The sequence below is a fragment of the Triticum aestivum genome, chromosome 2D (genome assembly GCF_018294505.1).
Source record: "Triticum aestivum cultivar Chinese Spring chromosome 2D, IWGSC CS RefSeq v2.1, whole genome shotgun sequence".
Classification (NCBI taxonomy): Eukaryota; Viridiplantae; Streptophyta; class Magnoliopsida; order Poales; family Poaceae; genus Triticum; species Triticum aestivum.
This window is the reverse complement of record NC_057799.1, coordinates 595,520,377-595,536,125: the sequence shown is the minus strand read 5'-3', so window position 1 is coordinate 595,536,125 and position 15,749 is coordinate 595,520,377. Positions and strand designations below refer to the sequence as shown.

The window sequence follows — 15,749 nt, the reverse complement described above, 5'->3', positions numbered from 1 at the left end:
AATATCACCGTCTTCATATCTCAAAACAATTATCAAGCATCGAACTTCTCATAGTATTCAACACACTCATAAGAATTTTTACTATTCTTGAATACCTAGCATATTAGGATTATTTAAGAAAATTACCATGCTATTTAAGACTCTCAAAATAATCTAAGTGAAGCATGAGAGATCAATAGTTTCTATAAAATAAATCCACCACCGTGCTCTAAAAGATATAAGTGAAGTACTAGAGCAAAAATTATATAACTCAAAAGATATAAGTGAAGCACATAGAGTATTCTAATAATTTCCGAATCATGTGTGTGTCTCTCTCAAAAGGTGTGTACAGCAAGGATGATCTTGGTAAACTAAAAAGCAAAGACTCAAATCATACAAGACGCTCCAAGCAAAACACATATCATGTGGTGAATAAAAATATAGCTCCAAGTAAAGTTACTGATGGAAGTAGACGAAAGAGGGGATGCCTTCCGGGGCATCCCCAAGCTTTGGCTTTTTGGTGTCCTTAGATTATCTTGGGGGGTGCCATGGGAATCCCCAAGCTTAGGCTCTTGCCACTCCTTGTTTCATAATCCATCAAGTCTTTCACCCAAAACATGAAAACTTCACAACACAAAACTCAGCAGAAAATCTCGTGAGCTCCGTTAGCGGAAGAAAACAAAAGACCACTTTAAGGTACTGTAATGAACTCATTCTTTATTTATATCGGTGTTAAACCTACTGTATTCCAACTTCTCTATGGTTTATAAACTATTTTACTAGCCATAGATTCATCAAAATAAGCAAACAACACACGAAAAACAGAATCTGCAAAAACAGAACAGTCTGTAGTAATCTGTAACTAACGCAAACTTCTGGAACTCCAAAACATCAGCCAAAATAGGACGACCTAGAAAATTTGTTTATTGATCAGAAGCAATTGGAATCAATATTTTATCACGTTCTGGTGATTTTTAACAATTGTTTTCGTGAACACAAAGTTTCTGGAAATTTCTGCAAGATCAAATAACTATCGTCCAAGAAGATCCTATAGGTTTAACTTGGCAAAAACACTAATTAAAACATAAAAACACATCTAACCAGAGGATAGAACAAATATTTATTCCTAAACAGAAGCAAAAAACAAAAAACAAAAAATAAAATTGGGTTGCCTCCCAACAAGCGCTATCGTTTAACACCCCTAGCTAGGCATAAAAAGCAAGGATAGATCTAGGTATTGCCATCTTTGGTAGGCAATCCATAAGTGGCTCTCATGATAGATTCATATGATAATTTTATTTTCTTCCTAGGGAAGTGTTCCATGCCTTTCTTTAATGTAAATTGGAATCTAATATTCCTTTCTTTCATATCAATAATTGCACCAATCGTTCTAAGGAAAGGTATACCAAGAATAATAGGACATGAAGGATTGCAATCTATGTTAAGAACGATAAAATCTACGGGCACATAGTTGCTATTTGCAACAATAAAAACATCATTAATTCTTTCCAAAGGTTTTTTAATAGTGGAATCCGCAAGGTGCAAGTTTAAAGAGCAATCATCAAAATCACGGAAACCTAGCAAATCGCACAAAGTTTTTGGAATCGTGGAAACACTAGCATCCAAATCACACAAAGCATAGCATTCATGATATTTAATCTTAATTTTAATAGTAGGTTCCCACTCATCACAAAGTTTTCTAGGGATAGAAACTTCCAAATCAAGCTTTCCTTCATAAGATTGCATCAAAGCATCAACGATATGTTTGGTAAAAGCTTTATTTTGACTATAAGCATGAGGAGAATTTAGCACGGATTGCAACAAGGAAATACAATCTATCAAAGAGCAATTATCATAATTAAATTCCTTGAAATCCAAAATAGTGGGTTTATTAACATCTAATCTTTTGATTTCTTCAATCCCACTTTTATCAATTTTAGCATCAAGATCTAAAAACTCCGAATTTTTGGAACGCCTTCTAGGTAAAGGTGGATCATATTCAGTCCCATCATTATCAAGACTAGTACAATGCCCGTGCGTTGCCACGGGCCTTTTGTTGTATAAATCTTAATGAATTTTTTGGGCCCTTCCAATGACATCGCCTCAACACCCTTGTCGATGGATTCTTTTTGAACGTTGACATAATCCATCTCCATCTCTTTCATACTCTGTAAAAATAAATATGTATAGAAACATACCTTTTGTATTATCATGCACAACAAATATATAAAGAACAATTATTTGTATGCATCTCTTCTGATTGTTTAAAACCCGATGATTTTTCAGTCTGGTTCACCATAAAGCTTTGTCAATAAAAAGCCATCAGTTTTGATCTTTGATCTACAAAAGTAGACATATAAATAATATTAAAATAAAAAATAGAAAACTCATATACAATATATATTCATTGGCCAGATGCTAAATGCAAGTAGAAGATCGTTTTTAGTCGGAGTGAGTGACATCGTCCTTTTTAGTAGAGTGAGCCGCATTCCAATTTGAATAAACTGTAAGTTCACCTGTATATCACTTGTTGGTAATTATGTTTCAAAAGAAATAGCAAACTCTGTGATGTTGCTTATGTTTCATTCTTATATCAAGATTGCAAGCTTGTTTCCAGTTTTTAGAAATATTGTTGTAAATTTTGGATGCTTGCATTTCCATCATGAAGATAACTAATATCTTATTTAGAAGAATTCTTGCATTTCCAGCTTCAAGATAGGTAATATCTTATTTAGAAGGATGCTTACATTTCCTGCTCACTGATGGACACAGCAACGAATTTGTTATTTGGATGTTGAGTTTATTTCATATTCAAAATGCAACGTTTATGTGTCCTTATGTTCACTTCCTAGCATCATATGCAAACTTGCTGACAAGTGACAAATATGTAAATAGCTTGAAAAAAGTGGATGAACAACCTGTAAATTTGAATAGTTGAATGACCATGCATTGCCATGGAATAAAAAAACATAGCGATCGAATAATTGACTCAACGTAGAAATATGTTGGACAAGCTGGCATGTGGTTTCCATCCATACAGTAATAAAACTGATTCTCTCTCCATTTCTTGTCATTTCTTCGTAACCATCCTCTCCTTGCAAGAAAATGAAACGATATCTAATCTTCTCCCACCTTCCTCCTGTTCCACCTTCATGTACTTCTATAAATTATATAAATTTTATCAATTCAAAAGAATATTTTGATTATATTTCTTATTTAAAAGTAATTAAAGATGTACATGGTGGTTAATCCAGCCTTAATTTTTTACTGCAACAAGGATAAAACTTGAAACTAACTCTAGTACAAATTGAAGCTCACCACATGTACCACAGGTGCATCTGGATCACAATCTCATTCCATCCCCTCCCGAACCACACTTTGAATTTCTCCGTGTTAATTGAATCTCTCTAGCCCGCATAAGACATCTAGCAAAGCATTATGTTTATCTTATGGCAATACTACAAATAAAAACATAAAACGTGTAATCAATGGATCGTGATCGGAACACGAATACAAACCAGACAAACAATGCAAAGGAATAAAGATTATTACATTGTCCATGCATTGCAACAAGGGCATACATATATATTCTAATGTCTAAATATACCTTGCAATGTACCTTTCTTAGAATTAGATAAAACCATCAGTTTAGGTGTATATTAATACAAGGAATCAATGATGTTGTGACTGGAGGGGAAAATTAAAATTCATGAGAAAGTATTCATCACTGTTTATGCATTTGTACACATCGGTGATTAAGCACGTGAAGCAACTCCTCTTGGTCTCTTCCATAAAATTTCACCTTGCCACTGCACAAAAAAAAAGCTTTCACTATCTTGCAACCTTGAAGTTTCTTCGGAAGCAAGGTTATCACTCTAAAATAGCATGGTCATATTAGTGACTGTGCAAGCTTCAAGATTAAAAACTGATAAGCAGCCCCTTCAAATAATTGTGAATGGAACAGAAAATGTGTGAAAGTTTATTGCCTTTATCATGTCACTACAACTTGACCATGCTGATTTACGACCTGCTTCCTTGACGGATGGAGAGCGTGTATTTTGTGCAGCACAAATGAAGTAACTACCCAAGGGAGCTCTACAGAGTGAACATGAAAGATGTATATAACAAATGAACCAACTATAAAAAATTCTTTCATGCCCATTTTCTTCTTATCTCTGATGCCCATATTCTAGCGATGTAAACTACTCTCATTTAAAGCATAGTCAGAGAACTGCTGGCATACAATAAAAGTTTACGAAGTCAACGCAAAACTATCATATCAGCAAAAGGCATGCTTATAAGGAACAGTACCGTCGAAGCGTGTGATCATGGTTGCGTCAGTTCCATGAGCTTCCGTTTGCTTTCCCTAGAATATTGGAAATTAAAAGGTAAGGCTAATTGGATTAAATGTAAGATGTTGGCATAGATATTATTCAGTATAAAAAGAATCTCATGTTTAACCTTGTCAAGTCGCAGACTACACAGACAGAAGGCTCGGTAGGTTCTTTTTTTTCTCGAATATGCACGAGTGTGCATATCATATATTAAAGAAGAAAGGCAAAGAGTGCCTCCACCATTGGTTACAGGGTTTATATTACATGCTAATCCTCACCACTCACCCACCTCTCTACCCTAGTAAAGAAGGAAGTTACATTCCTTTTTAGAAGTCCCGCAGAGGACCAGACCACACCCTCATCTCTCACTCTTTGTAACAGCTGATCTATAGACGGCCGTGCTCCATCAAATACAATAGCATTCCTGGGCTTCCACAACTCTCACCAAACAAGCGCGAATATGGTGCGTAGATCCTTCATGCTCAAGTTGTTCACTCCCTTCTTGTCAATGGCCCACTCGACCAGCACATCATGAGGGGAGGGGGTCCATTCTGGTTTATCCAGCAAGCCATAGATGGCCGCCCAAGCAGTCCGAGCAAAGACACACGATAGCAGTATATGATTGATCGTTTCGTCCTCTTGATCACAGAATGGCATGCATCCTGATGAGGTAGACCCCTTTGCGCAAGGCAATCCGAAGTCCAGCATCGCTCCTTCATTGCCAGCCATGTAAAGAATTTGCACTGCAAAGGGGCACGCGACTTCCATGTTAGATCCGCCGTAGGTATGACCTCCCTTCCGCAAAAGCCAGCCGCGTATGCAGATCTGACCGAGAAGTGCCCCTTCGCCTCCCACGAACAGGCTATTTATCCGGCAAAACCTCATTAACCACGACCAGGCTCGGTAGGTTCTGTTCGGGCTCTTCTAACGCCTCTTGTGGCTAAACACTCAGAGATCAAGGAAAAAAGACTTGTACCACTGATCTGATTGGTAATAACAACGATACATGTCTATAATCCTGACACTGTTTTTATGTCAATACAGTTAAATATATAAGATAGAATAAGGAGGAATAATGGATATGACTTCCATCGATAAAGGTGCAGCTCGATCTTGAAGCCTGAATAAGGGCCGCCTCGGGCTGACTGCCCTTGCCTATTTCAACTGAAACACCATCACCATGTTTTACAACAACAACGACATAGTCGTCCAAGAGGTCCATATCATCAACCTGTCCTCCTTCGAGATTGATGATCTCATCACAAGCAACCTTGACCCATCCATGGTGCTAGTTGGTTGTAGTGCCGTCCTGCGGCTGATGTTGAGATGGCAGAGGAGGCTCCACTCCATTTGCATCCAGTGAGTCCGAGAGTCCGAGTGCTGGACCAAGCTCTGCGATATGAAAATTTGTTGAGAAGAACTATATTGAGAAATGTTAAAAGAAAGTAAGAAACACATAAAATATACATGAGCTGAAGATAACGGAAGAATAATAAACCTCTTTATTTATATATTATATTTCAGACAGGAATAAAATGAAAACAGAAAAAGGGTTTCTAAAAGGAAAAATCACACTTGCATTTGCATACATTACAATATTTTTTCATCTGCAATAACAGCATGTTTGCATTGTCGCCAAAGTTCATTCAGGCTGGTAGGTGCAGGTGATGCTATAAGGGATAACCACTTAGGCAGAACAAGTTATTGTTAGTAGGACGATGAGCAAAGAAAAATTATGCATTGCTTACTGATAATGATGGGGATAAAATATAGTGTCTGGTCACATAACCTGAATTGCGTATAGTTCATGGCACATATTAGTGATACCACCTCGAGGCTAGAGAAGTGTGCCTCCTTTGTTTAGCATTGAACCCATGCATATCAAAGTTAGTTGATTACGATGGAACAGAAAAATGTTGGGTTAACTCTAAAAAGAGTGTCACGTTAAGGAAAATGTATCAGACTAAATTTGAGGCAAAAAAAATCCCAATTTGTGGTAGACTAAGTACGTTCTTGAGTTTTTATTTGTAATTGAATAGTTGACAGCACTTAGGATAACATGGTAGCTAGTATTCACTCAAGAATCTAGAATCACCCATCAGCAATCACCTCCTACTTATCAGTACAATATCATATAATATTAAGCGATTCAGAAAATAAAGACATGTTCATCTACCACACCCTACTACGGTACTACCACGTCTTCATCACTGGTGAGCGATCTGATCCTGTCTCTTCCTACCTGTGAAAACACAAATATTAAATTATATTATTAAAGATATATTCATAAGATGTGAATAAGATGGAAAAGCAATATGGCAATCAATGTCTCATCGACCCTGCAAGTTGCCAGCATACTATGTGATGATCAATTTTAGACATAATTTTCAACTACAAAAATGGCTATACTACAATTCATCATTTCTTTGTTCTGGACATTTTTTTATCAATAAGAGATAATACAAGGACAAACTAAAGCGGTGTAGTACCATCAGACATGGATAATTATGCAAGGACAAACTCATGTTCAGGGCATTATGTTTGTCCGCTCCCAGCTTACTCCCTGGCTCTTTGTTGCAAATGCTCACCCAGTGGTCCAATAAAAATGTCAATCGCAGATCTATACTGCATTTCGGGGTGAACAAAAAAACCAAAATAGATTAAGAACATGCCTCTATATTCCTATTCATAGAGAATTTATAAATTTGACAAAAAATGGAACTACAATAAAAAGAACAGGTGCATAATGCATTTAAATTTTGACCAGAAAATATATCATCAAAGAAGATGAAAGCAGAGACTATGTTTATATAATATTACTGATGGTACAGAACCATCAACCATAAAACATTTGCATGTCACAACTCCCAGGTCAATCAAATTCATGTTAGAACTGTCAGTAACCACCAAAGTCTTGTATTCTACGACCCTAACCCCCTCTCCATGATAACAAATCTACCGATCGGTCTTTTCATTGCAGGATTACGCGAATACACATGGGTTGGAGTATATTTGCCCCCATTTTAGTATAGCAAATTACAAGAAGCCTCCACGACCCCAGAAAGTAGCCAACGGGCTTGCGAATACAGTGTTGCCTGTATCCAGGAATGTTTAATTGTCTTCTTTTCTTGTTTTTTCTTTTTTTGCCTCTCTACCCCAAGAGGTTTCAGGGAGATGAGTAGGTGGTAGGGTATAGAGGCCTGACTGAGAGGGGGGGGAGGCTTTTGTAGTGTTAATCTGTATTATCACCCCATTAATTTGGTTCAGTGCAGGAGCTGAAGTCTTTTATAGCATGTAATAACCGACAACACAAGGAGGCTACTTACTACAGTATTTGGCCAGATTTAGTGTAAGCACCCGTTGATATAAGTTAATCTGTATCACTACTATCTGAGCTCTGCTTACTCTACTTTCTGAATTCTTTGAACATTCGATGGAATATTCTCTCTGAATTTGAATCCTCAAATATTCAATGGACTGACTCCATCAGTGTTGTAAACTGAGCTCTCAGTTTTCTTGCACAATGATTATCAGGATAATATGTACTAATTACAATAAATTATATTAGTAGACACAAGAAAGGCATGATGAACGAACCTTCGGTGGATCCATCGCAAGTCACCATTTATGTTGGGGCAAAGAGTCATAGAAGCCACCTTGCGAATCTCACCCATCACATCATCTCCAAAACTCTGTTATTCCTAAACGAGTCGTGAAGGGAATTTTACATATCAACATGTAGCTTCCCCTTCTGCCACATACTCCAGAGTACCCTGCCAAGTTCAGATGATGAAAAAATTACCATGGATCTCTAATCTAAGGCTTATTTTCCAGAGGCTATGAACTGTGTTTCTAATGAACAAAGATTTACCCCCCAATGAAATGACACTATGGATATACCATTCTCGTCATACCCAAGTGATCTGGCAACTTTCCTGAAAGAATTGAACTTCATGTCCTCCATATAGAGCTTGTCTTGGTATACTTGTAAACGCATTTATACAAATGTAGGATGTCTACACACGCGTCCGCGTCACAAAACTACCGCAGTTCACCAAGTGCAAACTTCATCGGCAAGCATAACCAAACCTTCTTTTCGACAAAATTCTACTATCTCCTCCTGGTTGGTCACAGAAAGTACCTACAGCAAAGCTTGCGGATTTTGAGTTTCAACACAATTTTAGCGAACCTTTTAGATTTTTTGATGTTATTGCAAATATCTGTTTGCATACCTGTTCCGTCGGTTATCCGGGGTTTATGATCACCATAGCCCAAACAGTCAAACCTGCGACGCGTGCCTCCTCCAAGCACCTCTTTACTTCGAAAATATCAATCCCCCAATCACTGTCCTCGCTAACATTGTATGGTACCTACAAATCAAATTCAGTAACTTGGTCATTTCTTGAATGCAATAAAATGGGAAGTCCTTTTACACGCACTCCCATTTTACATTCTTTAAGAAAAAAATATCAGGCATCTAATCTAGAAGTTTGAAATGCAATGAACAAGTTAAGTATGAAGAATTGCGAACGCTGAGCGTTTATTTCATAAAGCTAGCACCATACCATTAGTCCCACCAGTAGCACCTTCCCCAACCAGCGCTACTGCTAAGTATGTATGCCAGTAGCGCTTGTGGGTACACGCTACTGGTACACGTTAGCTGTACTGATAGCCCTATTACCCGCGTTACTGTTAGGCTTTTCCCTAGTAGTGGTGTGGCGAATGCGTCCATGGGGCAGGAGCCGAGCGCCGAAGCGGCGGACGGCGATGGCGACCTGCGCTCCAAGAGAGGCCGGCGAGTAGCAGATGTCGATGCCAACTGCATTGCCTCATTTGTGTACATAAAGAAAAGGAAAAAAATGCATTCTTTGCAAGTTGGTAAAAAAAATTAACACATAAAGGTCAGTGCTACTTAGTACCGATGAAAATGATTTAACGAAGATACTCGAAATGGGACAAGAACAATGCAGTATGGAGTAGTGCTGATTTGATCCGCTGCCTTCAGCACATGAAATTGTTTTTCATGGCAACATAGGATTATTCTACTGTGGGACGAAAAGACCAGGAAAAGTGTGGGCAGTATCAATTGCTAAAAAAGTGTTGGAAGTATTGTCAAGATGTCTAAATTGATGTTTGACAAACATGAGAATAGCACAAAAATACTTCAGAAAAATCATCAACAAATCTCACCAAAGAATGGCAAGTAACTGGATACTTGATAGAATTTAACTGAATTATGTACAAGGAACAGAATCACAAAACCATTCCATGGTGAATGTAACAAGAAATTACCCGTCATTGTGAGGGTGTTCAACATGGCGGACATACCCCAGTTCCTTCAATACGCGTTTATCTAGCTTTAACAGGCATGTTAGCCATTCTTCCTGCAGGACAAACAAGGTGTTTCACTTTCGGAATTCTTTATGCAGAACTCAGGGTCTCAGATTGCTCAAATTCTAATTTCTACCTACTGACAAAGTCATCCAAATGATGCCAGGTTATAATGCCTCCTCAATTCGATCCTGTGGAACTCGCGGATGATGCTCTCCAATGCATCGGGCTCTCCTCCAATTTTGATGATAGCCAAACTGAAGTCGTGGAACCTCTCTGCAAGCATAAAGAAATCAGAAAATCAAAGAGTTTTTCACTTGTTTCCATTAGAAAACTATGCAACCAAATCACACACTACTACAACACTATCAGCAACATGTCTATTTTACTGCACATATACTATATTGATCACTGTTTTGCAGATCGAATTAACAGTAAAAGTCCCGGCCACCACTTCTGCTGGACTTTATCACGCCCTCTGTTTGATCTACGACCGGCGGAATCGGATGGCCGATGCGCCATCTCCGACCCTGACCTAGCCGCTGCTGTTGGATCCGCGAGGGGGGGGGGGTACCGGTGCTGGTCCTGAGTGTCAGCGGCGAGGACGCCGCCGTCGTAGCAGACGCCCATGATGGTGATGCCCATCCGGTGGTCCCCGTCGGTGCGCGCGTCGGCGGAGGAGGAGCCCATGAGCGAGGCGGCGTCCATGGCGGAAATCTAATACAATTACAACAAAACCAATAGTGAAATGATGCAAAAGGATTTACCTGAGTACAGGGACTACCACAGGTAAAGAGAAACCATTCTCTGACAAAACACAAAACTGATGGGAAATAAAAATCAAATCAAGCAGAACTGGGGACAATACTAACTGCAAATGGAATACATTCGGTGCTTCAACATATTTCCTGGTAAAGAATTTAAAGAAAGAAATTTATTACAAATACCATCGATATGTCAATCAAATGCTGAAAAAATAGTATTATGTAATACAAAAGTATTAGAAGTGATGGAAGATGGATTCAAAACACCAATGACATGCACTCGTATTTTTAAGTCTTCATACTATAGAGTTATCTACCTGCAAGTTATATGCGCATAAATAATCACAATAGTTAGATAGCACCTACACATGGGATTAGATATTTAATTCACATAATCAGTTCTTCTGCTTCCATAAATTCAGAATTGCATAAAAAAGTATGTGTCTATCCAGTATAGATAATGATTTGAATTGTTGACGCATGGCCAATGGAGCCGTCCACTTGCCAAGTGCTTTTCTAGCATGGACGACGTGCACATGGTGCAAAGCTGGCTGAACGAGTTGATAGATCAGATCCCGGCAAGACTCGCACATGCTTAATGTTGGTTGCTTGCCCTTGCCTTGATTGATTCACACACTGGCAAGGTTGCACACATAGAGGAAGACTCGATGGATTCTTGCCGGCTAGAAACAAACACAAGCAAGCACGCAGGTGATGCCGATTTCTTTGCAACGAATGCGTGTCGCTTGAAGCAGCGGTGGGAAAACAATATGTATATAGTGATTTTACCTCATAAATTGTTTGGTGGCTCCACTCCATAAGTATGAAATTCGTGATGTTGGCAACCTGAAACTAAAAGAGAAATAATGATCTCCTTCATAAATATCAACAAAAGGAGAATGGGTTATTTGGGCGACCAATCAAAATCCCTGAAAGTTCAATACATCAGTTTGCAGCAAGTGTGTACCTGCAAAGCAATTCTTTCTCTGAGTCGTATGTGAAGCAGCTAGCACACACACACACACACATCTTCCCATCCCATCCGCAGCATCATCCCTACCTGCACCCTCAAATCACTGAATGAGTTCCCAACTTGCATCCATAGCCAAAAGCCAGTGCAGCAATCACTCTGCCATGTAAACACAGGAAACAAACATCATAGATAGACCGAGTAGCACCGGCCTCCATCGCCTGTAGTGAGAAGCTCCGACGGCGAGCTGCTGGACGACGATCTGGCACCCACCTTCTGTCGGGCTGCTGCTACTCCGCCGCCATAGAGGCTCTACGGCGACTACCCCGGACAGATCTGGCCACAGCGACCACCGGAGTGGCAAGGCCTGGCCCTCTCTCCACCAGATCGGGTCGGGGAGGGGGAGCTCCTGGCCTTGGACGAAGGGAGGAGGGAGGCCGAGACCTACATAGGCCAAGCGCGTGGGCGCCGCCCTGCTGTACATGGCTGCTTGGGGAGGGGGTGGTGGCGGCCGCCTGGGGAGGGAGGTCGTGGTGGCCAGCTCCTCTCGAACCTCGGCAGCGGCGGCTCCTCTCCGATCTCGGCAGCGGCGTAGGGCTCCACTATGGCGGCTGGGGCATGGTTCTCGTCCTCGTAGCGAGACGATCGAGGGCAGCCTGGATCGTCAGATATTTTTTTTCGCGAGGAGGCCTCGCTCCCGGTTCGTGCGAGGGGGCCTCGATCTTTTTTCGTTGGTTTCTTTTCGCAGGTCGAGGGAGGACGAAAATAAACCAGTGGAGGTTGGGCGTCTGCGGGACTCGATCGCGGGGTTTTCATTGGTTTTTTGCGGCTGAGCGGGAGGTGGGAGCAAGTACCAAAGAAGTACCAAAAAAGACCGTATTAGGTGGGACGAAAATAAAACCCGGAACGCGGACTACCAACTGAGACATTAGGAGTAGAGATTCATATTGCAAAACAAAGATTTAATAGGGGACACATCAATAACGTTTAGATCTTCATCTTTATTTTCAAAGTTCTCCGGCTTAGCGACCATCATATTAACTAAGGTGGCCTGCTTATCCGATATTTCAGTTATTAACTTCTCAAGACGAGCAATTTGGGATCTCAAACCATCAAATTCTTTAGACATATCATCGAGCTCTTTATTCATATAACTCATAAAGCTTTTTTGTTCCTTCAGCTCGTTTCTAAAGAAACTATTATGCTCAAATTGCAAAACCGTAAAACTCCTGACGTTGCTTTCGATCTCTTCTAACCTTTTAAGGTGAAGGTCACCAAATCTAGGTAGAGCCATCGTGACAAACTAGCAATCCAACACACGAGCAAACAAAAAGCAAGCGAAAAAGAGGCGAACAAAAAAGAGAGGGCGAATAAAACGACAAGGGTGAAGTGGGGGAGAGGAAAACGAAAGGCAAATGGCAAATAATGTAATGCGGGAGATAAGGGTTTGTGATGGGTACTTGGTATGTTAACTTTTGTGTAGACCTCCCCGGCAACGGCGCCAGAAATCCTTCTTGCTACCTCTTGAGCACTGCGTTGGTTTTCCCTTGAAGAGGAAAGGGTGATGCAGCAAAGTAGCGTAAGTATTTCCCTCAGTTTTTGAGAACCAAGGTATCAATCCAGTAGGAGGCTACGCGCGAGTCCCTCGCACCTACACAAAACAAATAAATCCTCGCAACCAACGCGATAAGGGGTTGTCAATCCCTACACGGTCACTTACGAGAGTGAGATCTGATAGATATGATAAGATACTATTTTTGGTATTTTTATGATAAAGATGCAAAGTAAAATAAAAGCAAAATAAAAAAGCAACGGAAATAACTAAGTGTTGGAAGATTAATATGATGAAGATAGACCCGGGAACCATAGGTTTCACTAGTGGCTTCTCTCAAGAGCATAGGTATTTTACGGTGGGTGAACAAATTACTATTGAGCAATTGACAGAATTGAGTATAGTTATGAGAATATCTAGGTATGATCATGTATATAGGCATCACGTCCGCAACAAGTAGACCGACTCCTGCCTGCATCTACTACTATTACTCCACACATCGACCGCTATCCAGCATGCATCTAGAGTATTAAGTTCATAAGAACAGAGTAACGCCTTAAGCAAGATGACATGATGTAGAGGGATAAATTCATGCAATATGATAAAAAAAACCCATCTTGTTATCCTCGATGGCAACAATACAATACGTGCCTTGATGCCCCTACTGTCACTGGGAAAGGACACGCAAGATTGAACCCAAAGCTAAGCACTTCTCCCATTGCAAGAAAGATCAATCTAGTAGGCCAAACCAAACTGATAATTCGAAGAGACTTGCAAAGATAACCAATCATACATAAAAGAATTCAGAAGATTCAAATATTGTTCATAGATAAACTTGATCATAAACCCACAATTCATCGGTCTCAACAAACACACCGCAAAAGAAGATTACATCGAATAGATCTCCACGAGAGAGGGGGAGAACATTGTATTGAGATCCAAAAAGAGAGAAGAAGCCATCTAGCTAATAACTATGGACCCGAAGGTCTGAGGTAAACTACTCACACTTCATCGGAGGGGCTATGGTGTTGATGTAGAAGCCCTCCGTGATCGATGCCCCCTCCGGCGGAGCTCCGGAACAGGCCCCAAGATGGGATCTCGTGGGTACAGAAGGTTGCGGCGGTGGAATTAGGTTTTTGGCTCCGTATCTGATCGCTTGGGGGTACGTAGGTATATATAGGAGGAAGAAGTACGTCGGTGGAGCAACAGGCAGCCCACGAGGGTGGAGGGCGCGCCCTGGGGGAGTAGGCGCGCCCCCTATCTCGTGGCTTCCCTGTTGGTTGCTTGACGTAGGGTCCAAGTCTCCTGGATCATGTTCGTTCCAAAAATCACATTCCCGAAGGTTTCATTCCGTTTGGACTCCGTTTGATAGTCTTTTTCTGCGAAACTCTGAAATAGGCAAAAAAACAGCAATTCTAGGCTGGGCCTCCGGTTAATAGGTTAGTCCCAAAAATAATATAAAAGTGAATAATAAAGCCTAATAATGTCCAAAACAGAAGATAATATAGCATGGAGCAATCAAAAATTATAGATACGTTGGAGACGTATCATGCAGCTCCGCCTTATGGGTGTCCGCCTGGTCAGCGAGCTACTTGGCCAGGCGGTCACGCTCCTGCTCCGCCTGGAGGCACGCCTCCTCCTTGGCACGTAGCGCGGTTTGAGCCTCGCCGAGTTGCTGCTGCAAGGCGGCATTGGTGCCTACGAAGGCAAAGAAGAAAAAACAATCAATGATCAACAAAGACAAAGCAAACGCCGGAAAGATCCGGCCCGACTGCTCAGCAGTCGACCCGAATCTCGGGGACTACACCCCGTGGGTGCACTGACGCGCCCCCGTGACAGATTGAACAACTCAACAAAGAAGCAAGAAGAGGTGGTTGCCGGAAGATCCGGCCCGACTGCTCAGCAGTCGGCCCGAATCTCAGGGACTACACCCAGCGGGTGCGCTGCCGCGCCCCCGCGAGAATCAAAGGGATGGAGTGCTTACTCCAGCTCTCAACCAGGTCCGCTTGTCCAGCTCCTTGATCTGGGCGTTGAAGGTGGCTACACGGACGTTGTGGTAATCCTACAACGAAGCAACAGAAAGAAAGGGGAGTCAGAGCTCAGAGCCCACTGAGAAGTTCCCGCTCGACTACTCAGCAGTCGGACCGGAATTCGGGGGCTACACCCAGCAGGTGCGCTGGCGCGCCCCCGCCAAAGACTCCAAGAATCAAAAACAAGAAGCAAGTTACATACCCGAACGGTGGCCCGCGTCTTCATGAACGCTTTCATGCATTGCTGGAGGGCAGTGGCTTTGGCCCTGAAGTCGGCCTGGACGTCCTGTGCCGCCTTGATCAGGGTGCTTGTCCCGCCCCCACGCAACCACTCCGTCGGCGCAGAGCTGGTGGCTTCGGCGTCAGGCACCGACGAGCTCGAGGCTCCAATCTCTTGGAGCCATGGAGCCGAGGCCGCCTTTGCCGCGCGCCGGCGTGTCGGGGTCCCAACGGCGGAAGTCGCCCCTACCACCAGCTCGCCACCGCCTTGAGACACCGGCGGCGCGTTGGGCCGACCGTCTTGGGCCTCGGCAGCCGGCGTCTGCTGGGGCGCCTGCGGCCCTGGGACGATGGCGGCTCCCCCTCCCTCTCCATGGCCGGCTGGTCGATGCCGGCCCCTCCAGTCGGTGCCAGGACCTCCATCGCTGGCGGCATGGAGCGCAGCAGAATGATCATCAGTGGGGCCTGGCCATCTGTGGCCGCCCCCACTTGCGCCCCGACGGCCGCATCCGCCTGGGTCCTCGCCGCCTTCTCCACCTGGGCCTTTGTTGAGGCATTGGCCAGGGCCCT

The 15,749-nt window shown here is 42.3% G+C and overlaps 1 long non-coding RNA gene across 2 annotated transcripts; it reads right to left on the bottom strand.

The window, feature by feature from the left end:
* Nucleotides 1-5,926: 5,926 nt before the first annotated feature.
* Nucleotides 5,927-11,436, bottom strand: LOC123054808 (uncharacterized). 2 transcript variants are annotated; one of them, XR_006426339.1, is made up of 10 exons: nucleotides 11,376-11,436; nucleotides 11,198-11,260; nucleotides 10,219-10,361; nucleotides 9,781-9,920; nucleotides 9,606-9,697; nucleotides 8,546-8,683; nucleotides 8,185-8,454; nucleotides 7,911-8,086; nucleotides 6,803-6,933; nucleotides 5,927-6,555 (listed from the first exon to the last, which is right to left on the bottom strand). It is a non-coding gene; the product is annotated as an uncharacterized lncRNA (long non-coding RNA). The 2 variants fall into 2 exon arrangements; XR_006426338.1 differs by having other exon boundaries at nucleotides 11,198-11,429.
* Between the last annotated feature and the right edge of the window lie 4,313 nt (nucleotides 11,437-15,749).